The 27938-nt window shown below is 36.4% G+C and overlaps 1 long non-coding RNA gene across 4 annotated transcripts in view; it reads left to right on the plus strand.

The window, feature by feature from the left end:
* Positions 1-27938, plus strand: part of LOC117089654 — a 182591-nt gene that overhangs the window by 39258 nt on the left and 115395 nt on the right. The window contains exon 3 of one of the 4 annotated variants that reach the window (XR_004439696.1): positions 3870-4177. The exons of 2 other annotated variants lie outside the window; for them this stretch is intronic. This is a non-coding gene — a long non-coding RNA (uncharacterized LOC117089654). One more of the 4 variants, XR_004439697.1, reaches the window with a different exon arrangement.

Consider the following 27938-nt stretch of genomic DNA (forward strand, 5'->3'; position numbering starts at 1 on the left):
TTGTGCCTGCCCTAGAGATCTGTGGAACTTTGAACTTGAGAGAGAGTATCTGAAATTGGAACATTTGTTTAAAAGGGAAGAGCCTAAAAATTTGGAAAATTTGCAGCCTAACGATGTGATAAAAATGAAAAAAACATTTTCTGGGGAGAAATTCAAGCCTGCTGCAGAAATTTGCGTAAGTAATGAGGAGTCAAATGTTAATCGCCAAACCGATGGGGAAAATATCTCCAGGGAATGTCAGAGATCTTGGTGGCAGCTGCTCTCATTATAGACCCAGAGGCCTAAGTGGGAAAAATGCTTTTGTGGGCCAGGTCCAGGGTCCCCTGCTCTATGCAGCCTCAGGACTTGGTGCCCTGTGTCCCCGCTACTCCAGCTCTAGCCATGGCTAAAAGGGGCCAAGGTACAGCTCGATTGTTGCTTCAGAGGGTGCAAGCCCCAAGCCTTCGTGGCTTCCAGATGGTATTGGGTCTGTGGGTGCACAAAAAAATCAAGAACTGAGGTTTGGGAACCTCCACCTAGATTTCAGAGGATGTATGAAAATGCCTGGATTTCCAGGCAGAAGTTTGCTGCAGGGCCAAAGACCTCATGGAGAGTCTCTGCTAGGAAAGTACAAAGGGGAAATATGAGTTGGGAACCCCCTACACAGAGTCCCCACTGGGGCACTGCCTAGTGGAAGAGGGCCACCAGTCTCCAGCCCCCAGAATGGTAGATCCACCAATAGCTTTCACTGTGCACTTAGAAAAGCCTCAGACACTTAACACCAGCCAGGAAAGGAGCTGCCCAAGGCTGTGGGAGCCCACCCCTTGCATCAGCATGCCCTGGATGTAAGGCATGGAGTTAAAGGAGATTATTTTGGAGCTTCAGGATTTAGTGACTGTTCTGCTGGATTTCAACTTGCATGGAGCCTATGGCCCCCTTTTATGTGTGGCTAATTTCTCCCATTTGGAATGGGTGTAATTATCCACAGCCTGTATTCTTATTGTATCTTGGAAGTAACTAACTTGTTTTTTATTTTTACTATTCATAGGCAGAAGGGACTTGCCTTGTCTCAGATGAGACTTTGGACTGTGGACTTTCGGGTTAATGCTGGAATGAGTTAAGACTTTGGGGGACTGTTGGGAAAGTATGATTCTGTTTTGAAATGTGAGTATGTGAGATTTGGAAGGGGCCAGGGACACAATGATATGGTTTGGGTCTGTGTCCCTACCCAAATCTCATCTTGAATTATAATCCCCATAATCCCTATGTGTCAAGAAAGGGACCAGATGGGAGGTGATTGGATCATGGGGACAATTTTCCCCATGCTGTTCTCATGATGGTGAGTGAGGTATCATGAGAGCTGATGGTTTTAAAATGTGACACTTGCTGGTTCTTGCTCACACTCTCTCCTGCTGCCTTGTGAAGGGATTCCCCTTCTACTATGACTGTAAATTTCCTGAGGCCTCCCCAGACATGTGAAACTGGGAATCAATTAAACCTCTTTCCTTTAGACATTACCCAGTCTTGGGTATTTCTTTTAGCAGTGTGAGAACAGACAAATACAGTGGTCCATCCACAGGGGACCTCTGTGTTTCCAGCTGACCCAGAAGGTTTCCAGGTCACCTTCTGACCTTCAATGGGCCCTTCCGTCTACCTGGAACACTCTTTCCTCTGCCTGACCAGCTTCTTGGCCCCTTTCCATTAAGGCCTTCGTAGGCCCTCCTTGGGCACCTAGGCTAGGTTGACACCTCTTATCTTGTCTTTCATCCTACCTGTTATATCTTCCATCCCTGATGTCATCATCCTCTGTTTAAATTACTTGCATAATCATAGAGTATCCTTGTTAGACTCTGAGGTCTGGGAGAGCAGTCTGTGGCCCCAGTCCCTTGTTGCAGGCCCCATTGCTTAGCATGCTACTGGGTGCATAGTAGGTGACCAGCAAACATATAAACAAACAAAGAAGTGTGCTGTTGGAGAAGGAGCCAAATTCATAGGTTTCTTCTATCAGAGAGAACGGTACTTATCCCGAAGCTGTGTGGAAAGTCTGGGTTGGTATTGGCATGACCCATTTCTGCCAAATGCCTGGAAGAACACTATAAGGAAAGCTGATAATTAAGATATATTTGTAGCAATGTCAGACTCAAGACCAAGAACTCCCTTCCCAACTTTGTAGCATTTCTTCTTTTTTTTTTTTTGTATAATAATGACTTATTTTTAGTTATCAAGTAAGATGAATTGGTTCTCCAAATACTGTGTTATCTCATTAGAAAGCTCATCTTGGTGGTCAAAGGATGCTTTGGCCTCAGGCTAAAAACTGGCCCATCTCTGGAAGTCCTCCTCTCCTGAAGACCTATAGGAGAGGAAGAGGCTCCTTAACAACTTTGGATGGGTTGGCAAGTGGAATCCCTTCCCCTTCCCCACCTGCTGAGTCTCCTATGGATCTGTTTGAACTTTACTAAATAATTATATGGTGCTTTTTCCTTGATGGCTCTTTTTGGAGACCATGAATCGGTGAAGAGTTGATCCTTATGTTCCATTATCACCAAATCTCCATCGAAGTTCTACTATGCTCGGGGCACTGGGGATGACCGAGACAGACAGGATCCCTTTTTGCCTGAGCTCACGTGCTGGTGGAGGGTGAGAAACATTATCCAAATAAGTAATTTAAAAGAATAGATGACTTCAAGGAGTGCTATGCAGAAAATAAGAAAGGTGATATGGGGAAAAAAAACCCAAGAAGTGCTATTTACATATTTACTAGGAAATCAGCAAGAATCCCTCTATTATAACTGAGATTATAATGGCTGATACCTTCTTATTTATACCTTTCTTGATTTTCTGCTGTGGGGTGAAAACCTGAAATTATTTTCTAGAATCCTGTTTTCCTGAAGGCATAAATTATTAAGTGTGAGAAGAGAAAAACAATAGAAATAAATTGCTAAAATGAGGCCCCTATTCAGTCCCATTGTAAGAGAAGAATCTTGAATATTGGAAGCACATGATTGGATATCTAACGTAAAAGAAGATGTCCCACGTGGCATAGAGTTAATTGGGGTGTAACTGTCAATTGAATGACTTTATAAAACTCCCTCAAAAGGAGTGATACCTTACTCAGTTAGGTTTTTGTCATAAAATAGGGACAGCTGCAGTAAGTTCTTTTTCTCACAGGAAGGAAAAAGAATAATACAGGGCAAAGCATCCCTGGTCTAAACTTAGAGGCACCAAGGACTGGTGCAAAAAAAAAAAAAAAGAGAGAGAGAGAGAGAGAGTTAGATGTCTTGTTCTCACAGAAATCTGTCATTTTCAACAGACCTGATATGTTTTGTGGATAGAACCCTAATCCTCATCAATTTCTACCTGAACCACATAAGAGAAAGAAAGAAAGAAGTCTCATTTCCAAGAGGATTCTCCTATTATGCTGACTACCTGAACTGTGGGTGACTCCAAGTAGCTATAATCATAAATCAACTTAATTTGAATTATCATTAGTATTCACCCTTCAAAAATAAATATAACATAACCATTGTCTGCCATTAGAAATTTTTAGGAAGAAGTGATTAACTTCTAAAATAATCAAATCATTCAATTCAATCACTTGTGAAAGAAATATTTATTGTCTACTATGTGCCAAGCAACATAACTTCAGTAGAAACTATTCTTAAGTAGAAATAATATTCCTAGAATATTGTACTCAGGATAGTGACAATCTGGATTAATGATTATTATTAAACTTTTGCCTATGGTATGAGGAAACCTATGGGCCACTTTTCAGAACAATACATATATGTTGTATTGGGTTGAATGATGTCCCCCACAAAAGATTTATCCAACCAAGTTCTAACCTCCAGTACCTGTGAATATAACTTTGTTTGGAAATAAAATCTTTGCAGATAAAATTAACTTAAGGATATTGAGATGAGGTTATCCTGGATTTAAGGGCCATAAATCCAATAACAAGTGTCCACAAAAGAGACCACAAAGGAGAAGGAACAGAGACACAGAGAAAAGCATCATGAAAAGATGGAGGCAGAGATTGAAAGTGTGCTGCCACAAGCCAAGAAACATGAAGGATTGCTAAAAGCCACCAGAAGCTACAAGAGAGGCATGGATTTGATTCTCCTTTGAAGCTTCCAGAAGGAATCAACCCTGCCAGCACCTTGATTTCAGACTCCTGGCCTCCAGCACTGTGAAAGAATAAATGTTTGTGGTTTTTAATCTGCCTAGTGTGGTAATTTGTTATAGCTGGCCCAGGAAAAAAACATAACGCTCTTACATGCAGCATTTCGCATAATATTTCAAACTCTCTGCATGGACTCCCCAAGGGTCCATGAAGCCTAAGTTAAACAGATCTGAATTAGAAATGTCCAGGCAACTGTGGTCAACGTAGTGAGGGGACTTGAGGGAAAACTTGTAATTTGTGACAAACATCAACCAGGAATACTTAGCCTGCAGAGGAGATGAGAGACATGATGGCTTTCCTCAAATGTTTGGAAAACTATTAAATCTATATGTCCTCACAGATGGGTGGACCTATAATTTGTCATCTAAAATAGGGCATTGCTGAGAGTTAGAGGGGGCAGTATTAACTTGTTGTAGGGACAAAAAGCTTATATAAACAAAGACTGTCCCAGGAAAATTAGGTCATATGATCACTCTGCACACAGGAGAAAACCAGTGTCAAAGGATGGGACAGAGAAAAAAGACAGACATAATTTGGCTCAAAACAAGGAAGAACTCTGGAAGAAAATAATCCAACACCTCACCAGACCTGTTTTAGTAGAAAGTGGAGAATAATTTGGCAGAGAATTTTAGAGGTGCAGCATTTTACATTCAAGGACACCTCTAAAGTCATTTCCTATTCTAACATTCTATGTTCTATCATTCTACTCCAAATTCGAATTTAACCATTTTCAACACATACTTCTGGAATGATAAAGTATTGACTTTGGAGTCCCTCAAGAACCAATTTTTAATTCAGGTTCTGTTAATTTTCAGTTATATGATATTAGTAAATATATTTAGTTTTATTGAGTACAGTAATATCTATTTCAAAGGGTGATTGTGAGGTTTAAATAATATATGAAAAAATTCAGCACAATATATGATACATAATACATGAACAATAAATTAAAATTCTTTTACCCTAGTAAGTCCTAAGCATATACGTATAGGTTTTGTTATTTTTTTATTGAGTAAATTAATGCAAATGAGTTCTTTAGAGATTATTATTGCTTAGGTTTTAGGCCTTTGGAAGTAGAAAATGATGTTTTTCATATACGTTTGAGGGGAAAGGGTAAGAAGGAAGAAAGAGAAAGTAGAAGAAAGGAAAGAATAGAGCATAATAATGAACAAATGAATGAATGAGAGACGAAAGGAAGAAAGAAGGGAGAGAGGGAGGAGGGAGGAAGGAGGGGAATTAGGGAGGGTAGGAAAGAAAAGAAACAAGAAAAAAGTTCATAGTGATCCTTTTGTTACATGGAGGACAACTGCGCCATGAAGATTTTAACTGGCGTCAAAGGCATGTAATCTGATTCAGGGTGAAGTGTATAACTAATGTCCTTCAGAAACCTTGTGACAATTTCTGTAATGTTCTGAATAGATTAATATGTGAATGCCTCAGATACTGTGCAATAGTTTGTCCTCAGCTGAAATAAGACATAAATGCTTTGGGTACAATTTATTCTAGTTATCTGAAATATGTTTTTAGCAACTTAAATTTCTATCAACAAGTCTTTAGTGAGTCTACCGCTTTTAAGGGCTCTAATCAAGACAATAGTTATAGGGGGCATAGATAATAACATTTGTCCTAGTTTTCAGGGTTCTCATGAGGATCAGATATGATAATAGAGTGAAAAAGCCTTAAAACCTTAATTGCTATAGAGTGGAAAATTCTATTAATAATAACGAGAGTCAATAATGACAACAATTCTGGTGAAAAAAGTCAGCTCTCCTTGGCGGTAGGGAAACGAAGTGTACACTTCTGACCCATGGGCATAAGGAGAATCCAGCTCTTTTTGAAATATAGGGCACCTGGAGAACACATGGACTAACTTTGAACATAATTCCAAAGTGGTAAACAAAAAGTCTGCCAATTTGAAAGAGACAAAGACATTGGGGATTTCAAGTACATGAAGTACAGAACCCTAAAGGCAGGCCATTTTCAAGAAGCAGCATGTCAAGTATTGGTGACCTGCACCAGACTTGCTAAAGGCTACAAGATGATATCGTGAATTGCGCAGATGACCACAAATGCCCAGGGCACTGTGGCACTTTCCCAACTTTGTTAACTGGCACTGACCTCCTTCGGTTTATCCTTCCCATGGACCATGCTCTTAAAGGCAAAATAATTTACTGGAAGGTTAAATTGCACATGTTCTGCTTCTATATTTCTTCCCCCTTTATTGCAGGCAGCCAGGCTTTGTAATTATGGTCTTAAGGATTTGATCAGAGCCAAACAGAAGCAGTGAAATGTTAACAAGTCTTTCTGCCTTTTATTTAAAACAAGATTTCTAGAAAAAAAAAAAATATGTGGTCTTGCTCTGTTGCCCAGGCTGGAGTGTAGTCGCATAATTTTGGCTCACTGTAGCCTTGACCTCTCAGGTTCAATCCTCCCACCTCAGCCTCCTAAGTAGCTGGAACAGCAAGCATGTGCCTAGCTAATTTTGTTTATTATTTGTAGAGATGAGGTCTCACTATGTTGCCCAGGCTGGTCTCCAGCTCCTGGGCTCAAGTGGTTTTCCCAACTCAACCTTCTAAAGTGCTGGGATTATAGGTATGAGCCACTACACCCAGCCTGACCTCGGACTTCTTTTAAAGTCATGACCCTACTTGAGTATTTTACTCAATCTCATGTTCCTTGAAGTGTGATCCATTAAAATATTGTCCTTACCCTTCCTTTTACTTCCAATAGAATGTAGCTGTCTCAGTATGGCATATTCCAGCACGGAGACAGCTGCTTAAGGAGAACTTTTTTTTTCTCAAAAAAGTCTACTCTCCACTTCCACGTTTCCAATGATGTGAGAATGAATGAACATGAGACTGAACTTACTAAAATGCTTGAATCCCTATTTATTTAGATTTTTATGTAGAAATTTCACTCTTTTTCAGGACTCAGCTCAGACATTCCCTTCCCAGTCTTCCTTTATTTCCTAACTCTAAGTTAGGAGATCCCTGTTTGTTGTTCTGTGGAACCTTGTGGCCACACCTATCATGACTCTTACCATCATATGCAATTGCCTGTTTGTTTCCCAACTTCTCTGTCTTCCCACAGAATTGTGTGCATCCCAGGGGCAGGGGCTGTGTCTTAACTCTGAAACCTGTAGGTAGTGTCTTATAAACAAATAAATATAACATTGTGACTGCTGATACTTCTGAGAGATTATCGACTCATGGATTGGAGTAGTGAGAGAAAGACTCTTCACCAAATGGATCTAGAAAGAAATCCTGTCACAAATAGCCTCTCAATTTGAGGGAATGGTACTTATCTTTTTGCCTAACTTGAAAACCAAGGAGAGACTTGAGAAGGAAATATATACCAAACTTAGTAAATATTCAAAGGAGAAAAAGATAAAATAGCAACAGGAGAAGGAGAAGTATATACAATATTATTCTCATGATTTTAAATTGACTTTCTTTAAACATAAACACAAAATTACAACTTAAAACTCCAAAGTAGTTAATAAAATTATTTGTAGCACTTCATCTGTCATGCCACCAATGGAATATAATTAAGCTAAAAACTTTTATAAAAGACCCAAGTGAAAATATCATCTTTTCCCGGTGTGAAGTTCAGATTGTCAATGAAATTGAATATAGGAAAAATAAAGTCTGGGAATTAAATTTTTAAAATCAGAATTTAATAATTATCTAGAGCATAATTTTTCATTGCTTATTTTTATGGAATGTTTAGTTCTTATATATTATGGATTTTTCAAGGTCTTTGTATTGGCATTCACATGTTACATGGATATATTTTTCTCTTTCAACACGAGTGAACTATAAAAGGAAACCTTATGCTCTTCAGCAACTGATTATAACACCACATTTGCTGCTATTGTTAAAATTGTTCATTTTCACAGCATTATATAAAAAAATGTGATCCAGGATGAAACCTGGCTTACAAAGTCACAACTCACAAGTGAACTTTAAACAGTCTAGAAGAATCTATTCATTTGTTTATAACATGCAATTTTATGAATCAAATATAGACATGATAATTTTAGATACCTTTTACAGTTGCATCACCAACAAATGGTTTGTTTAAAAATATAGCTGTGATTTAAAAAGGACATGTACTACCACAATATTTTAACACTCCTTTCCTTGTGAGCTAGAGGGGGACAGAAAAAAAAGCAGTCCTTTTTTGTTTTCCCCAGAAAAACGGACATCCTCCATTTCTACCTTTTTGTTTGTGAACCTTAAACTATTGCCTAGGCCAATAGTTTTCAACTTTTCTTATGGTAATCTAAACCATTTTTCAAAGTACGTTTTTTTGCAGAACCATCACCCATACAAAACATGAAAGAAGAGCTGCTGTGGTTGAGGCAGAGGATTTGAATCCCTGCAGGAATAGCTGCCTCTGTCTCATTATCCCCATCCTCCTCCTGTGGCCTCTGAAGAGAATATAAACCTGGAGCCCTATTGCTCCAGGGTAGTCCCGGTTTACACCAGTTATTCTGGCATAGTTATAAATAGCTTCCCCTTTCACCTTTATTAACTGCATGGCTATCATACCTCTGAGGCACTGCTACATAACTAAACTGCTTACAGAACGCAGATGAAAATCGCTGGTCTAGAGCCAATCTAGAGGTCAGGTGACTCCTCTCCTCATGCATCAGGCAGAGGCTACACGTTTTGCCAGCAAAACCAATTCAACCAGGCTATCTTACATTCTAGACAAATTTAGCTACCCAGTAAGCAAAATAGAGTTTGTGCAAAACAAAAATCCATTTCTTTCCCTACCAATGTACTCTTGTATTCAGTGTTTCTGCTAATCTTACCAACTCCCTAGTCCTTGAAGCCAAAACTCCAGTTAATTTTTAATTCTCTTTCCTCTTTATGCCAAAAATGCATTTAGTTGTCAACTTCTATCAATTCTATCCCCAAATGTCTCTCCTATGTGCTTTTTAACCTCCACTGTCACTGTTATTTCTCTAATGAAGTCCATGTTTGTTCACACATTGGTGGGCCAAGGCAAAAGCCCGTGCAACTTTTAATTCCTACTTCAAACATCTCTTCATAAATTTCCCTCCTTGATATTTACCACCATCCCCACAAACTTTTCCCAATTTCTCTCTGCTTGACGGAATCTCTTTGTCCTGTGAACATTATTAGCACTTTATCCACACCTCACTTATGACTCACACAATTTTCCACTTTCAGTTATAAGTATTGTCATGTTTTGTTTCCTCTGTTAGCTTATTGGTTCTTTAAAGGCGAGATGTGTAACTAACTTTGGTGTTTTAAATAACATCTTGTACTTTGGACCTCTATGAGTATTTATCCAATGAATAAATAATTGGATGAATGAACAAATACATACAAAGATATAAGTTGCTTCAATGTATTCATTGCTTCAGCCTTTACAATCTGACAAGAATTATGATACACTATTCACTATCTTCCCCATTCCAAACAAAAAAATCGACTTCATTTGTCCTGAGCGCAAACTGCTTTCTGTGATCCTTTTCACAAGTGACCTACATACAGTACTTTCCCCCTTACCTTCTGCTACTTTTATATGCCCTCCAGGTTTTCAAAATTCAACTCACAATTAAGTTTCTCTTCACCACTAGCCTAATTAGCTAGCCCAGCTGAGCAACATTGTTTCGCTATATCATTTAACCGTCCCTATTCCCTGGTACCACCAACTTTAAATCATGCAAGTAACACAAAGAACAGGTAAAACTAATTCATAGTTGTCTATACCATGCATTTCTTCCAGACTTTTCTAATATTTCACAATTTTTTAGTATTTACTATGTACCTGGTACTGTTCTGAGAGTTTTATCTGTAACGACCCATTAATTTTCAGAGTCACCATAAAGCAGGTCATATCCTTCTGTTAAAAATTAGGAAACTGAGGCCAAGGAAGAACAGGCAAATAAGAATAACTGGACTTCAAATACAGGTAGTATTAATGTGGTGTCAGCTTCTATGCTTATTGCTAGTACATTATTTCTGCTTCTCAGAGCTCTGAACATGCTATGCCTGATATCCTGAGGTTAATCATACGGTGTAATAAAAAGCCTTTAAAGTTACTTGAGGTCAAAGTCTACATCTGCTACCCCATAGCCCTGAGACCTGAAACAAGATACAAGATACGTAAGTGAACTCTGCTTTCTTATTTCTAATATTGGGAAAATTCTAGTGCTATGAAAATGGAATGAGTTATATTTCATCAAAAAAAAATCCAGCAAAAACAATATATGGTGGGTGTTTAATAATACACAAAGCAAATCAGAGTGGGGATTGGTAATACGAGGATGACTCCAACAGAACCAAGGTGCCAATCGTGTTGTCGTCATGCTTGCCATATGGTCCTCAGCCATCAACAAAAGGAGGCCAGGTGGTATGATGGTTGAGAGCCTGGGCTCCAGAGTCAGTCTTTCTGAGTCTAAACCCCAGATCTATAAAATACAAGTTGTATGAAGTTGAGTACATTTCCTAATCTCATTAAGCTTCAATGTCTTCAACTGTTAAATAAGAAAAATAATAGCACCTATGTCATAAGGCCATTGTGAAGATTTGATGAGTTGAAATCCTAAACAAGCTATAGTGCATAGGAAGCTGTGATTACTAACTAACTAGAATTTTTTAACACCTCAGCTCAAATTGCCAGAATAGCTCCTGAGTGGTCCTCAAGCATGTAGGAACTTTCTTTTACAATCCTGTACGTCATTGCAAGGATTATTGTGGTAAGCTAAGCAGAAGATTTTTTATGTATTTATGTATTTATCTATTTATTTATTTTAGAGACAAGATCTTGCTCTGTCACTCAGGCTGCACTGCGGTGGCACGATTACAGCTCACTGTAGCCTCTAACTCATGGGCTCAATCAGTCCTCCCACCTCAGCCCCCTAAGTATCTGGGACTACAGATGTGTGCCACCATGCCCAGCTAATTTTTTAAAAATTTCTATAAAGACCAGTTCTTTCTATGTTGTCTAGGCTGATCTTAAACTACTGGGCTCAAGTAATCTTCCCACTTTGGCCCTCCAAAGTACTGGGATTACAGGTTTGAGCCACTGCATGTGGCTGGTAAGCACAATTCCAGATGACTTAGTCCTTAGTGTCCTATTGTTACTCCTGTGATTATGTTACCTTACATGGCAAAAGGGATTTGGGAGATGTAATTAGGAAAGATTATCTAAGTGGAATAATCTAATGACATGAATCCTTTAAAGCACAGAGTTTTCTCAGGCTGGTGGTAGAATAGGAAGTAAAAAAGATTGGAAGCACAAGAAGGACTCATTGCTGTACTGCTGCCCTGGAAGTTGGAGGGAGCTATAAGAGAAGGAATGTGGGTGACTTCTAAGAGCAGAAAGTAAACCCCAGATGACAACCAGGAAGGAAACAAGACCTTAGTTCTACAGCTGCAAGTAATTGAAGTCAGTCAAATCCTAAATGAACTTGGAAGCAGATTCTTCTTCCAAGCCTCAAGACAAGAGCCCAACCCAACTGACAGATAAAGGTCAAGCTGACCTTGACTTCCTCCTTATATGACCCTGAGCAGAGAATCCTGTGACCCTGTGCTGAATTCTATCTTACAAAACTGTGAGATAATAAATGGGTATTTTTTTAAGCTACTAAGTTATTTCTGTTACTATGCAGAAATAGAAAACTAATAAAATCATTTTTCTAAATGATTGTTCATTATGTCAATGGATTCTAATTACTTTAACCTGCTGTACAAGACCTTCCAAGGTCTTACTCCAATCTAATCTTTCTGACTGTATCTCACATTCGTTAGTTGCTTCCAGGTAAAAGTCACTCTCATCAGGAGACAATTAACTGATTTTACACGGTGCCTTTCATTTTCCAACCTCCTGCTCTTATTAATTGTTCTCAGTCACCAAGGCATACTTCCTCTCTACTTGTCAATTCCTTTGCGCTTTCCATTTAGCATCTCTCCATGTGTCTTAAATTCCCATGTAGGGGGAATGGCAGACTCCATGCTTTAACATTTTCCATTTCTGGTCCTTTTACAACGGGTTTCCTGATTCCTGATGGTGAGAAGGTTTGATAATGAAGATATTGATGAGCATATTGATAAGAGCAATCTTACAGAAATGACAATAACAATAACAGCAATAGCATCACACAGCATTTTATTAAATACCTAGGATGTCCCAAGCTCTGTGTTAAATACTTTACATGCTTTCTTTTACTTCCTTTCATCAATCCTATTAGACAGCTTTAAATAGCCCCACTTTGTAGATTCAGAAGATGGTTTAAATGACTTGCCTCAAATTATATAGGTAGCAAAGAATATACGTTCATCTATTTGACTCAAAAACTACTTTTGCTGGATTTTAGTCTTATGTTGTTTCAAATGCTAGGATATACTGAAGAATTTGGGATTTTGAACTCATATGGTGCCTTGGACAATGACATTGTTTTCAGTTAAAAATTTAATCAACATTTATTTGCAATCTACTTGTGCCAGGTACTGTGTAAGGCACCAGAAGCATAAAGAAGAATGAATAAGCTGACGCATCTTGAGATGTTCACCGTCAAGGTAGGATTTCTTGAGAAAAGGAATCCCTTAAAGGGAAGAGTAAGACTGTCAAAGGCAAGGGGTGTTCCATTAAGAGGAGACAGAGTATGAAATGCTATAAAAGGCCTGATGAGCTTGGGAAACAATGAGTATTAGGGTGAAGATGCAGACAACCAAGCAGTGAAAGAGGTGAGAGGCTGGAGAGGCACAGTGGTCAAACTTAGAGGGCAGAGTGCACATACTCAACAATTATACACAGCACAGAGGCAGTTGATTAGACTTGAACAAGATTGGTAATATTAATAAGAATAGATAGCACTCATTGCATTGTCACTTCCTGGCACTGAGGCAAGAGCTTTACATATATGTTATATTTTCTAATCTTTCTAATTATCCTATATGGCAATATTTTAAGCCCATTTTTACAAATGAGGAAAGTAAAGTTTTGAGAGATTAATCTATTTGCCCCATTGAAAGCTACTAATTGGTTGATTTAAAATTCAAACCCTGATTTCCCTGAAACCCAGGCTCACATTCTTAACTGCTACATTTGATCAGGTACCAGTGGTAAAGTGGAAATTGTAGGTTAGGCTGTGTTTTAGAATTAGAAGGACTCATTAGCTAATTGAATAGTTTTGTTTACTTATGTGTTATACAGTAATTATAAACACATGTTCACTCACCTAAAGGTTTATGTTCTTATGATATTATGGCAGCAGTGTGAGAGAGAGAATTTGTTTTCCATTTGGATTTAGAAGGGTGAATTTGAAATTCTTGGTCTTCATAATTTTTTATTATCTTAAATCACTTAAAGATACTCTTTAAAAAGCTCTTTCAGGTGATTTATCTTAAAACCTTATTGGCACATCTGCATACCTTGAGTCTTAAATATGCATATTTCTATGAAGTCCTCAGATATGAGAGACATACCCTTCTACAGTAACTTACTGGTTCTGAGGAAAATGATAACATAAACATTGAGTTTAACCATTTACTCTTTCCAAAACTTGGAGAATAAAGTGTTCCTATCTTATCGAAAATATTTCAGATGTCACAGGTTTTCTTTCCTTTACCAGATTACAGAAATCATATCATATCTCAAATATTGTTTATTAGTTGTCCCAATGTTTAGAAAACCTTTAAATGTGAAAGGAACACAGCTAGAGGCTTCATTAGGAGGTAATTCCTACCAATGGCGAGCTGGCCATCTAGATGGGAAAATGCCATGTATTATAAAAAATAAAACCAAAGCATTATTACATGATCAATACAAAATGAAATAATTAATGCTGTCAGAATTGAGAGGAAGAAGAGATTTGGCAGTAATTCATAAAAAAGAAGGAGCAGCATATGATCTGAGTCTTCAAAGAAGGATCAGATTTTAATGATTTCTGTTGAAAAGAGGAAGGAGAACTTTGAAAGGAAGATGATTAAGCATCAGCAATGGCAAAAAGATTAGGACATGGTTAATTTTTTTCTAGATAAAGATGGAAGACCAGCTATCTGGAGATGAAAGACTGTCTAGAAAAGGAGATGTTACTATTTTGGCAATCACCTATGTGTTTAAAACTCTAATGAAAGCTATGAACTCACTTCAGAAAACTATACAAATGCAAATACACTAAATTATCCCATTGTACCAACACAATTACTGTCAGTATGGGGTACACATCGCTTAGACCATATCTAGTTATGGATATATAGGTGCATTTCTACAAATCCATCTATTAGTTTTATGTGTGTATATTTATGTGTATCTGTGAAGATGTCTCCTCCTTCCCACAAGGACTGATATTTGGTCATTTACAGCAGCAGATTCAAGTGCAGAGACTGATGACATTCCTTTTGAAACCAAAGATGCTGTTATATTCAGAATTATTTTATTAGAGTAGGTGTTTGTTGCTTCGAATATCTGAATATCTTTCTGGAATAAAACCAGCTTTTTTCTTACTTATATGTAAGTAAAACTACATACTCATACTAAAAATTTTAAACAATATATGAAAGTCTAAGAAGAAATGTGAAAAATCAGGTGAAATTCCAACAAGAATGGAGGGGCTGCTGAGTAGCCCAGTAACATAATTAATGCAGTCATCCAATTTAGTAGTGCTATGTGAGTTAAATTGGAAAAGAAAAAGCCTAGAAACCAGGAAATCAGTTAGACAACCATGCAATCATCTGACAAATAACCAAGGCCATGAGGAAAACTCACCAGAGTGACAGTCAGAGCCAAGTTGTGTTGAACAACTAATTTGTGCAAAGCAGAAACACTCTGAAGAAATAAAAAAGACATGACCTGTGTGCTCTAGGAGCTCAATTTAGTGGAATAGACCAGTTCTAGCATAATTGAGGTTCACAAAACATGGCCAGGGAATTTATGTGAATAAGACTAATTCCTGGTACATGTCCTTTTCCACCTTCATGCTGTGTTGGGAAACATTTCAAATTCACATTTTAGATTTAGGGTTAGGGGATATGTGGTGGGCAAAAGAGACTCATTATATCAAGCCTATAGTTGTACCAACGTTTAGAAAATCTTTAAATCAACATAAATCATTTCATTTTGAAATGCAAAGAAAGACACAGGTTTGTACAAAAAGAAAGGTTCCAGGGGTATAGGTACCTGAGGGTGGATGTAGTCTCTTTAAAAGGTAAATTCTCAGAAAACATTTATCTCTACTAAAAATACAGAAAAAAAAAATTAGCTGGGTGTGGTGGCAGGCAGCTGTAGTCCCAGCTACTAGGGAGGCTGAGGCAGGAGAATGGCATGAACCTGGGAGGCAGAGCTTGCAGTGAGCTGAGATCGTGCTACTGCACTCAGCCTGGGTGACAGAGCAAGACCCAGTCTAAAAAAAAAAAAAAAAAAAAAAAAAAAAATTATCCCTTGATGGCTGTCTGGCCAGAAAGGTCAGACTTGGGTAACATTTGTTAATGATTATCTAAGTGCCAGAATTATTTTGGAATGTGCCTAAAGCTAATTTTCAAAGCAGGAGTGAAATATGAGATTCATTGAGAAGATAACAATTATGTGAAAACAAAAGGGAAAAATAATGAGTGAGACAGAAAATATACAATTCTACAAGTAGCTGGGTTTTTTTTTTCCCCCATTATTTTAGTTTCTGATTATCTGGAATATTTTCCAATGAATTCACCTTTTTGTATTAACAAGCAACATAAAATAGTGCATTCATTTTATTATCTATGCATTTGTCTGACAAAAATTAACTATAATGACATGTCAAACATAGTACAATTAGAAATGAAAAGTTAAATTGATAGTATTACTGTGACTTTATTTTTGTTATTATAATGTACTTTTCAAACAAATTAGGACAATATAAGGAGGGGATATGGAAAACAAAACTTTGAGAATGCACCATGATTAAATCATTTCATACTAAAATCTGCATCTGATTCTTCCACAACTATTGAGGCTAGATCACTTTCTAATGTCGCTATTCTAATAATATATGTAATATATATAAATCATACAAGATATGCAAATAAGTATTAATATATGATTTACTTATGGCAACTTATATAGATTTTATATTGAACGGGCACTGCATATTCCCCATTCTAATTTCACTAACACTAGCTAAGTCTTTTTAATAATCTAAACACAACTTCTAAGCTGGGAGGGGCTGCAATTCATTTTCTGATTCAATTCCAAAGTTCCTTTCAGAGTAATAAAAACATTTTCTAAGGAAACAGAGGATGACCTTGCTTCATTATTTAAGTAGCTCAGCCTCTGTTTTTTTTCCAAGCTTACCATGGAGTTGGCTTCAAGGACACTTTTTTTCATAAAGGTTTTTCGAGAAGGAATGATGTCACCATGGAAATTGTCAAGCTTGATTCTTTCCCAGAGACATTACTCTGAGCTAGATATTAGGAAGAAGGGGCCCAAATAGAGAACTCTTCAAAGACATACCTAGATTTAGATCTAGATCCACATCTGGTCTTTCTTCGGAAAAGACTTTGCTTTGAAAGTAATTCAGAGAGACACAAAAAATTTAAAGCAGTTATAGATATCTTTCAGTGTCAAAAATGTTGAGATAATAAATCACTATAATCAATTCAGAAAAAGATGAAATTGGCTGTCATTACATTATATTTTTAATTTTAATTTTGTTTTAGTTTTCTTCTGGTGAAGACATATGGCTCACTAAATCGTATAAAGTAAATATGCTAAGGTTATATTGAAAGCAAATGGTCAAATAGTATGTGAGGAAAAGATTAGAATACACGTATAATTTCTCCATCTCGTCCCAAGTTGATGGATTACAATACACCATCCAAATTCTGTTCTAAGTTTCAAAAATGAAAAGATTATGGGTAAATTTAGAGAATAAATGTATATAAAAAAGAGCTTTTGTCACATGATTAAAAACAAAATGTCAGTGTAGATTGGGTCTGCATTCTACACAATGCAACTCAATTATTTGGGTCAGATGTTCATTTTAACTCAAGTGCCTCCAAATCCCAACTCTTTTTCATTTTTAAAAAAGAATTAAACTACATAGCCCTAAATTCCATCTATTTCTTTTTGGAACTATGGTAAGAACCTTGATTATTTTTTCACCTAGAATGCTCCAATTGCATTTTAGTTTATCTCTCTTTCTAGGTTTTATCACCTCGATCCACCACCCTCCTCACAATTTGACCATGCAATTTTCTCTTTCTTCTTTCCTTCCTTCCTTCCTTCCTTCCTTCCTTTTTCCTTCCTTCCTTCCTTCCTTCCTTCCTTCCTTCCTTCCTTCCTTCCTTCCTTCCTTCCTTCCTTCCTTCCTTCCTTCCTTCCTTCCTTCTTCCTTCCTTCCTTCCTTCCTTCCTTCCTTCCTTCCTTCCTTCCTCCTTCCTTCCTTCCTTCTTCCTTTCTTTCTTTCTTTCTTTCTTTCTTTCTTCTTTCTTTCTTTCTTTCTTTCTTTCTTCTCTTCTTTTTTTTTTTGAGACAAGGTCTTAATCTGTCACCCAGGCTGGAGTACAGGGCAGCCTTGACCTCCTGGGCTTAAAGGATCCTCCCTCCTCAGCCTCCCAAGAAGGTGGAACTACAGGCATGCACCACCACACCCAACTAATTTTTGTATTTTTTGTGGAGATGGGGTCTCGCCATGTTGCCTAAGCTAGTCTGAAACTCCTGGGCTCAAGTGATCCTCCCACCTTGGCCTCTCAAAGTGCTGAGATTATAGGTGTGAGCTACCATGCCAAGCCTCATATGACTTCCTTAATGCCAAGTTCTTCATTGACTTTCTTTGGCTCTCAGCCTAGTGGACAGGCCCTTGATCTTCTGTGGCACACTTTATTGGACCCTTCTGTTATCATGTCCTCATGTACACCCCAAACTATCCCTTCCAGAAAAACCTTGATTCCAGTTCACTATCTAAAATGCTTAACAGCTTTGCTAAGCTAAAATGTCAGTTGCTTAGGCTTAAAACCTGGGATCCTTTTTTTTTTTTTTAAATAACCCTCTCTGTCAGCTGTTAGTTTATCAGTACAAAATATTAAATATTAAAATTGTAAGACATGAACAAATACAATTTTATGTAGTCACTTTTATTTCAAATTTTAAAATATCAATCTATTTAACAGCAGCTGCTAAAGGATCTTCTTTGCTCTTCAACTTTTTTATACTCACAAAAAGAACTACATTCATTTCAAGCTCAGTGTCTTCACAAAGTAAAAACAGACAGAGTCAGAAAGTCAATCTGAATTTGAAAAGATCTTTATTTTTCAAAGTTTTAAGGTGGATCCTCAATTATGTCATGTTGAGAAGAATTTTAGTCTAGATGACTAACAGAAGAACTTTTGTCAGTAGAACCGACAAAATGTGCCTGGAAAATGTTCAACTATTTTGAAAATAAATGTCAGGATGTCAACTCCCGTTCCTCTTGCCACAGGCTATCATTATTTGGCCATATAACTAACTCATTAGCCCTGGCCCTATATATTAACCCCATGAGGGAAGAGTAAACAAAGTGAGGCAGAGTCTGCAATCAACTTTCAGTGCTTTAATGTCACACACACACACACACACACACACAAACCTACTTTGTTTTCTTCTTCAATGTTACTTTTTCAGTTGGGCAATTTACAATAGATTTACATTCACAGTCATAAAAAATAACAATAAAAGAAAAGTAATTCTACCACTTTTCAGTCAGTAATGCTGGTCAACGAAATCTGACATAGACAGGAGAGAATGCATATTTGCTGGAGGAGAGAGGAAGCTAGCATTCATAAAGCATTTATCATTATCCCAGTAATAGTAACATTCTGAAAGGCTCTGTCACTTATGTTCTGTCTTCGTTTTGCAATCTTCTAGTGTATAGAGTATATCTAGTGTATACAGTAGTAATAACTTCAAGGTAGTCATGGAATGTTCAAGAGCAAATGGGCTTTAATGTATTTGTATTTTTTTAAATTAAGTTACACCCGGCAACAATATGAAAAAAAGAATCAAAATTATATAGTCAGTAGTTATATAATTTTCATTTAAGTCCCATTGTCATGCACATTATTTAAACTAATTCAGCTTATTTTTTAAGCTACCCTAGAAGCCAGTTTGAAGATGGTTTGAGTGCGTATATGGAAAGAGGGAAGGGAATTAGAGTTGGGGATTCTTTTTTCTAGCCCATGTAGTTCTATAACTTATTTATGCAGTGAAATCAAAACGCCATCTTCAAGTTGGGACTTCAAGATTTCTCTGTAAGGAGTTTATCGTGGCACTGTATGTAACAGCAAAAAAGTGGAAATAATTGGATGTCTCACCTAAGGGATTAATTGATCAATATAGGATGTTGATATGGCAGGATGTTGATATGGCAGGATGTTAAATAGCCATTAAAAGATACTGAAAAATATCATTATAAGTAGGAAAATAAGATCATAAAATATTACCTTATACTTATAAAATAAATACATGTATATATATTTATTGTGTGTATATATAGTAGAATATATATTTGTGTGTATATATAGTAGAATATATATTTATATGTAGGATAAATACTGGAAGGACATGCACAAAAACAGAAACATGGTTTATCTTTATGCCTTGGTACTATAGATGGTTATTAGTGTCTCCTTTTTATTTATAGCATTAAAAAAATTACTATAGTAAACATGTTACAGTATTGCTTTTCTAATAAGATAAGGAAATAAGATAAGGAAATTATCTTTTCTAATAAGATAAGATAAAATATATTTTAAGATTTATGTCATTCCAGAAAAAACATTATATATATACACACACACACATATGACTGCATGTATGTGTATATATATATACACATAGATATATATGTTCATATATAATTTAAGATATATCACTGAAAATGTCTCATCACACAAAAATGCATCTGAACCTGGGTTGAAAGGATTGCAAATAAATGATCAATGAAATAATTTTCATTTCTATTTTGTACTCTGATTACTTAGCAAAAGCAGAAACAAGCTAGTGCCTTGAAAGTTTGAGTTCCATAGCCTTGCCCTAATCTTGTAGGCATTAATTCAAGGTTGGATACATTTTCAATTTTCCTTTTAATCAAGTCTATGAGCCAGAAACCATGAAAGGAGATCATTGCAGCTAAGTCGTAGCTGTAGCTCCTCACCTTCAAAACTGAAGATCAGGCATATCAGGAGTACAAAGTTCATTTAGCCCAAAACAAGAAAGAAAAAAATTAATTACACCCCACAACATACCCACACATTCACCCCACAGTGTTTCCCAAGATTCAGTCAGAGTTCTTAGGAAATGTCTTAATATGTGAGATCATTTTACATCTACTTAAAAAATATCATGTAACTACACATATATTTTAAAAATAAAAAACAAAAAAGAGAAAAAATCTATAATCTCAACATTCTAATAAATCATAAATGAAATTAGGAAAAGAGTTGTATTTATAAGGATTAAAAAAACTCAATTATATGAATTTATCCATATCATTATTACATCCTCATTACAAACCTGAATATTCAAATATACACAATAGGCAAAATTCTTTTGTGTTTTCATAATGATTTTAAATTGGTTCTCTTGTAGCAAAGATGTGTCCACATCTCCATTTTATAATTTTAATAGTCCCTCATATTTTTCCATTAAAACCCAGATCACAGTAAGTATATGTAATTTCATAATTTTATTTATTAATATATCTCCACAATAAGATCCTAAGAAATTACAGTATGAGGACTATTCTAGCTTTTGATTACTCTGGTACCCCTGGCACCCAGCTCAATTATTGTCACAGAGTAAGGCTGAAAATGAAGGAATGACAGTTATCCAATGAATGAATAAGAAGTCTCTTCACTTAATCAGCATCATTTGATCCACTCTGAATTTGCTGTCTACTTTTGAATCAAACATCTCTTTTCACAGATTTTCCTTACATTCTTTCTTTGAAAATTTACTGTAGGATTATTTTATGTGTTTAACCCTATATTACAGAGTTATTTAATACATAAGCATTTTACAGGATGAATGCATAATTTACATCCAGTAAAATTTACACTTACAGGAAGTCTGGATTTCAGGGACCGTGATAGACCTCCATGAGTGCATAATACTTGCCATTGTGGTATAATGGAAACACCAATATACCATGATATACCATTGTTGTATATTAGAAACACATATTCTGGAATAAAATTAACCTGGGTTCAAATGCATGCTTGCTTATGTACTTGTGTGATCTTGGATAGATTATCCTAATTTCTTTGAGTGTCAATATAAACATCGATAAATTCAAAATGTAAGCAACTTAACTGGCCAAGGTTGTAGTTGTAAATAATAAATAACATATATATAGTACCCGGTACATAGAAAGAATTTTCATAATATTAGTTCCAATCCTTAACAAACTCAGACATTAATGCTAAAGAGAGAACAAGTGACTTTGGTTTTCTACTTTTTACAGGATTTCACATTTTATATCCTATTTAGGAAATCATAACTGTGAATAAAATAATTCATAAAACTCATGTTATCTATGAAATTGTCTCAGGATCATGAACTGCCTTTACCAAAACAACAAATAGTTTCCTCCTAGAAGAATTTCTTTTGCAGCATAACATTACTAATACAAACCATCTCCACAGAAAAAAACAAAGAAGCTACAGATACAGTTCAGGATAAACATAATTTAGCCAAGCAACAAAGTTCACACATTAATTTATGAGAATGTCTACAGTTTGCCATGCAAAGCAGACGGTCGAGATCTTGGAATCACCTTAAAAGCAAAGTAACAACATGCCTGCCTGTTATCATGGCTATGTGCTGCCAGGGATTTGAGTCAACTGGAAGAAAACATGATTTATTCAATGATACATTTGTGTCATACCCAATTGTTTTATTCATAATTAGTAGAGACTTATACTTCACAGGTATTCAGCTGAAGTTAACTGGGGTCTTGGCATAAAAAAAAAAAAAAAAAAAAACACTGTAGGGTGTATAAAGCAATTAGACTGCACGTGTGTTTCTTAGAGTCATCACCCATTGAATTTTATTTTTTAAGTAACCTCTTGTTTTATTCAGGGATAATAGGAAAGAACAAGTAAATAAATGAAATTTACACAAAAAAAATCCAAATATCTGAAACTTTGAACATATTTTCCCACAAAACTAACAAAAATAATACTTATTATTAGTCAATAAATGGCTATTACTTTACATGCACTATCTCATTTAATACTTACCACAACCCTATAAGCATGGTTTTATCATTAACCCCAATGTACAAATGAGGAAATCTGGGCTAGTAGAAGTTGAGAAACTTAACCGAGTTCACACAGTTGGTAAATTGGCAAATTCCAGTGAATGTACCATTCAACCTTTCCAAAGCCTATTCTTTTAACCATTCTCACCCAGGAACTGCTAACAAGAATTCAAATTAAATGATTAAAGAGTGTTAGGCCATCATAGATGTTGATCACTGATGATCAAGAAAATAACTAAAGGACAAGTAATTGGAGGAAGACATATCAAAAAGCAGGATAGTGCATAGATTTTACAGGTGAAGGTGACCTTCAAGATCACTTTGTTCAGTGTCCTCATGGTAAGAGTCCAAGATAGAGAAGATAAGGAAGATCAAGCCCAGGTCACTTTCTATGGCCTGACATCTTCTCATAACATCATTGTATAAAAACCTTGATAATATGTCTTCCTATACAGCTGGAAAAATATTCTGTTCTACTTCTGACCTCTACCTTGATTTTGTAAGTATTCAATAATTTAGATAATGTGCTATGTAGCTTTCTTCTTATTGTTCCGAAATAATCGCCATGTCAGTAAGACCTATGCTTTAGTGATTAGCTCTGTGGAAAAGGAAATGAGACATTCTATAAATGGGGTAATTTTCTTCTCTAATGAAGGAAGAAAATACTCAGTTGGTGAACTAATGTTTAGCGTATTCATAATTATTTCCATACTACTATAAAAGACACAATATCCCATCTGCTTCTGGCTGCAGAACGGGTTAAGAACACAATTTAACTCTACAATCAACGTTAGTTCCAAAACACCTGGTTGCATAAGAAGAGGGAATTTGGGGATTCAGAATTTGCTCCATGAAATATCTTCAGTTTAACTTCATCTTCATCTCCATTTTACTCTGCATACTCTCAGCAATTACATGTTCAATTGTCTTTCTTGGGCTCTTTTAGTTTTCTAAATATATCCTTTTTTTCTATGAACATATTTGATCTCTTCAAACTATTTTGCCTCATGGATCAGCTCTATCCTTTTTTGCTATATAGTATGTTCTCACTCCTTCATCTGTTGCTGCAACACTTTGCATACCTGACATATAATTCTAATCTGTTTTAGAACAACTTGATATGTAGGGAACTCAATCATGCATTCATTCAACAAATATTTATTCTATGATAGGTCTATGTTAGGAGCTGACCATACAAGAAATCAATATCCAATTCTTCCACAGTGAAAAGTACTTAAGAAACAGCTATGTGCAGGGTATTATGGAAGAAATTGACCCAGTCTGGCTTCCACAGATGTCTTCTTCAGGGAAGCAATCCTGAGCTGAGACTTGAAAAATTAGTAAGAAATTTAGCCTGGTAAAGTATTGGGAGGGGAGGGCATTCTAGCCAGAAGGGGTAGCATGTATTATCTTGATATATAAAGAAAGCAGTACCAAAGTACCAATAATTAGACACACTTTAAATTTATTTACATTTTTATTTTTTACGTTTCTTTGCAATCAGTTTTCCCAGATTGAATACACTTTTGTAAAGCAAACAAAAGTTTGTCTTTCAATTACTCTCAGCTAAAGTGAGCAATGGCAATAGATTTCAGATCATCAGCACTATCATAGATTTCCTCTAAAACCTTGGGCTAGTCCATTTTTTCATCTGTAAATGAGAATATACTGTTTCAACCCACACAGAGTAGTTGTAATGGTTATGTGAGAAGAATCCATGTTGTACCCTAGGCATTATGCCTTGCACAAATTATTTTAACTGTGATTAATTAATTTCCAAGTCTAGATCTGGTTATAGAAAGAGACAAGAAGTCACTTAAAATTTTAATATATTTAAAAATATAAGTATTTATATATGTACACACACATACATATTTACATATACCCCTGAACACAACAGTTTAGGCTGAGATAAAAGAGCCAATAAATGAAGGAAGTTCACAAAGTTGAGGAGTTAAAACAGGTAAGGGAAGTGCTAAATGAAAGAATGCCACTCTTGGGTTTTTAACCATGACCTGAAATTACATTTGTTCTCAGAACTTGATATCCTAAATGGCCTTAAGAGTCTGGGAACTCGGTATCCCTTTTGTGCCCTCAGTTTAACTCTAGAACCCAAATTGTTCTTTCGGCCTACGTATATAGTTATTAAGTCTTGACTGAAAAGCACAAGTCCTTAACCAATCTGCAATAGGTTTCCTTAAAGATGCCCCCATTCCATTCAAATACAAGCAGTGTTTTACTTTAAAAAGGCACTTTCTCAACGGAAGACTGATTTTCTACAAGCAAAAGGAGCTGTGGCATTTCCTTCTGTAAGCACGAAGAGAAGTGTTAATTATTTACTAGAGTAAGAGGTAGCTGATTAGGCTAATATGTTTAATATTTACCAGAATCTAACTATTTTTTTAAATAAATGACTACTCTGTGATAGATCCAAGTAGAGGATACTTAATGTTTCTGTTTAATCTCATTTTTATCTTAACTACTTACGGGAACAAGTCTTGAGAAGGAAAAGCAAATAAATAAAAGTTTATCATATAAAGTTGTTAGCGTTATGCAAGTTAATATCTGCAATGCTTGTCAGAGCACTGTGGCTCATGCCTGTAATCCCAGCACATTGGGAGACTGAGGTGGGATGATCTCTTGAGCCCAGAAGTTCGAGACCAACCGGGACAATATGGTGAAACCTCATCGCTATAAAAAATACAAACATCAACTGGCCATTGCCTGTAGTCTCTGCTACTTAGGAGGCTGTGGTGGGAGGATTGCTTGAGGCTGGGAGGTGGAAACTGCCACTGTCTTTCACTCTGGATGACAGTGTGAGACTGTGATCTACCGTATTTCAGCGACCATGATCCCTGCTAAACTTTGAGTCCCTCTAGGACAAATCTGTGTCTTATTTTTCTATAGGATATGCTGAGTCTTATTCTACTGACCGTTCTGTGCTAATGCCATGCCTACCACTGAAGGATCTTTGGATGGATAAAATAAGTAGACAAACAAATGAATCAACCATATATACATGCATAAAGAAGCATAAATTATTTACAAAGCACTATATAGCTAAGTATGAAAAAATGAGTGGGATACACATTGTGTCTTTAGTTCATAAAAAATACAACTGGCTGCTGACTGTGGACTCTGCAATAAAATTAAAATAAGAGTACTGTTTAAAATAGCTGCTTGGATAAAATGGTTCTTTAAGAGAAATTACACTAACTATTTCTATCAACACATTTTAGCAATCTTATTATTTTTCTATCCTAACATTTGATTTAACGAACACTTACTGACCAATAATATGTGTTATAAATAAGACTGTTTCTTGCAATTGGCAGGAATTGCGGCAATTTAATGGTAACTCTAGATATTTCATGCTTACCAGAATTTCTGATTCATATATGTAAAATTAATTAAAAAAATGAAAAAAAACACTTTATTATCTGGTGGTGTCCAGGCTTTTTCTAAATGTGGTGTCTACAAAAGGAGGAAGCAGTAATCGATTATTTAAAAAATTGAGAATCTAGGTTTTTCTAAATAAGTATTTTCCGATAATGAGCTCCTTTCTTTAAAACATTTTCTATTTTTTGCCGGGTGCAGTGTCTCACACCTGTAATCCCAGCACTTTGGGAGGCCGAGGCGGGCAGATCACGAGGTCAGGAGATTGACTGGTATCTCCTGGCTAACACGGTGAAACCCTGTCTGTCCTAAAAATATTTAAAAAATTATCTGGGCATGGGGGTGAGCGCCTGTAGTCCCAGCTACGCGGGAGGCTGAGGCAGGAGAATGGTGCGAACCCCCGAGGCGGAGCTTGCAGCGAGCCGAGCCAGTGCCACTGCACTCCAGCTTGGGTGATACAGCCAGATTTCGTCTCAAAAAAAAAAAAAAAAGAAATTATGTTTTTTCCTTCTTAAAATGACACATGCACATTAATTGCTCAATATTTACTCTAACATTTAAAACATATAAGATACGATTATTTCCAGAAATGTACAAAAAATAGAATGCATATGTGCATATGTATTATTTTAATAATCAAACATTAGAAAAGTATATATTGTAGAAAGGAAAATTCCTCCATTAGACTTCAATACAGTGAAAAGTGTTCATCCTATGATAACGGAGAGATGTGGGGGCTGGAAGAGAGGGTGTAGGTCAGGCTGTAGCTCTCAAAGTGGCTGTCCTGTTCACCTGTCAGCAAAGTTAGTAATCCAAACAAAGATTTACTCCATCATTTCATCCAATCTATAAATGCAAAACTAAAACAGGATCTCCCAATCTATTAGATACAGTCATCTGATTGGATTATGGTAATTGATATGATTAGATGAATAGTCAAATTAGATAAAGTAACCTATGTGCTGACATCATGATTTTAAAGCCTGTGATTTTGTTAATTCTACCCTTCTGATTACTATTGGTGGCATCTGAATACAGTGGTTGCCCTTATTTGTGGTTTCGCCTTCCAAGATTTCAGTTACCTGTGGCCAACTGCAGTCAGAAAATGGGTGAGTACAGTACCATATTTTGAGAGAGAGAGAGAAAGAGAGAGGGAGAGAAAAAGGGAGAAAAGGAAAGAGAGACCCCATTCACATAACTTTTAGTACAGTATATTGTTATGTTTGTTCTATTTTGTTATTATTGTTGTTAATATCTTACTGTACTTAATTTATACACCAAACTTTATCATGGGCATTTATCGGTAGGAAAAATCTGTATATAAAGTTTGATACTATCCATGGTTTCAGGCATTCACTGGGGGTCTTGGCAACTGTCCTCCAAGGATAAGGGATTACCACTGTGCACAGAATAATTGAGCTTCTTCAGACGCTAGTCCATTTGGGGAGGCAGCTTCAAGAGAAACACCACATAGCTTGCAATAACCCTACCTTTTTCTTTAAACGTAGGATTTGCCAGTTTTATCTCCAAGAATGATGACTTTAAACAAGAACACCCCAGAACATACTGGAACAATTTGACTTGATGACAATTCCTCTTATTCAAGACTAGCTGAACACTTCTTTGATAAGTGAGAGTGCTGGTTGATGCATGGCCACAGTGTCCTTTGCCTAATTAATTACCTTTATCTTACTAGATGTCAGACGGCAAAAATGTCCACTTATATGTTTTACCCAGTTAGAGGTCCCCCTCTTTTCTCCCCTAAACTTCAATTCTCTGCTTTCAATTATTCTCAAAATATTTCCACATTTGTTTGTATCACCTAAAAGCATTTTTTTTTCATTGAACAGATATTTATTTATTTAATACCACCACATGCATGGCATGGCTATGGATGAGAGAGAAGAGGGAGAGAAGGAGCCTTAATTTAAAGAAAAAACAAGGGGTGGGTGAGGTGGCTCACGCCTGTAATCCCAGCACTTTGGGAGGCTGAGGTGGATAGATCATGAGGTCAGGAGATCGAGACCACCCTGGCTAACACGGTGAAACCCTGTCTCTACTAAAAAATACAAAAAATAAATAAATAAATAAATTAGCTGGGCGTAGTGACAGGCACCTGTAGTCCCAGCT

This window comes from Trachypithecus francoisi, unplaced genomic scaffold, assembly GCF_009764315.1.
Source record: "Trachypithecus francoisi isolate TF-2019V2 unplaced genomic scaffold, Tfra_2.0 Lachesis_group11, whole genome shotgun sequence".
NCBI lineage: Eukaryota > Metazoa > Chordata > Mammalia > Primates > Cercopithecidae > Trachypithecus > Trachypithecus francoisi.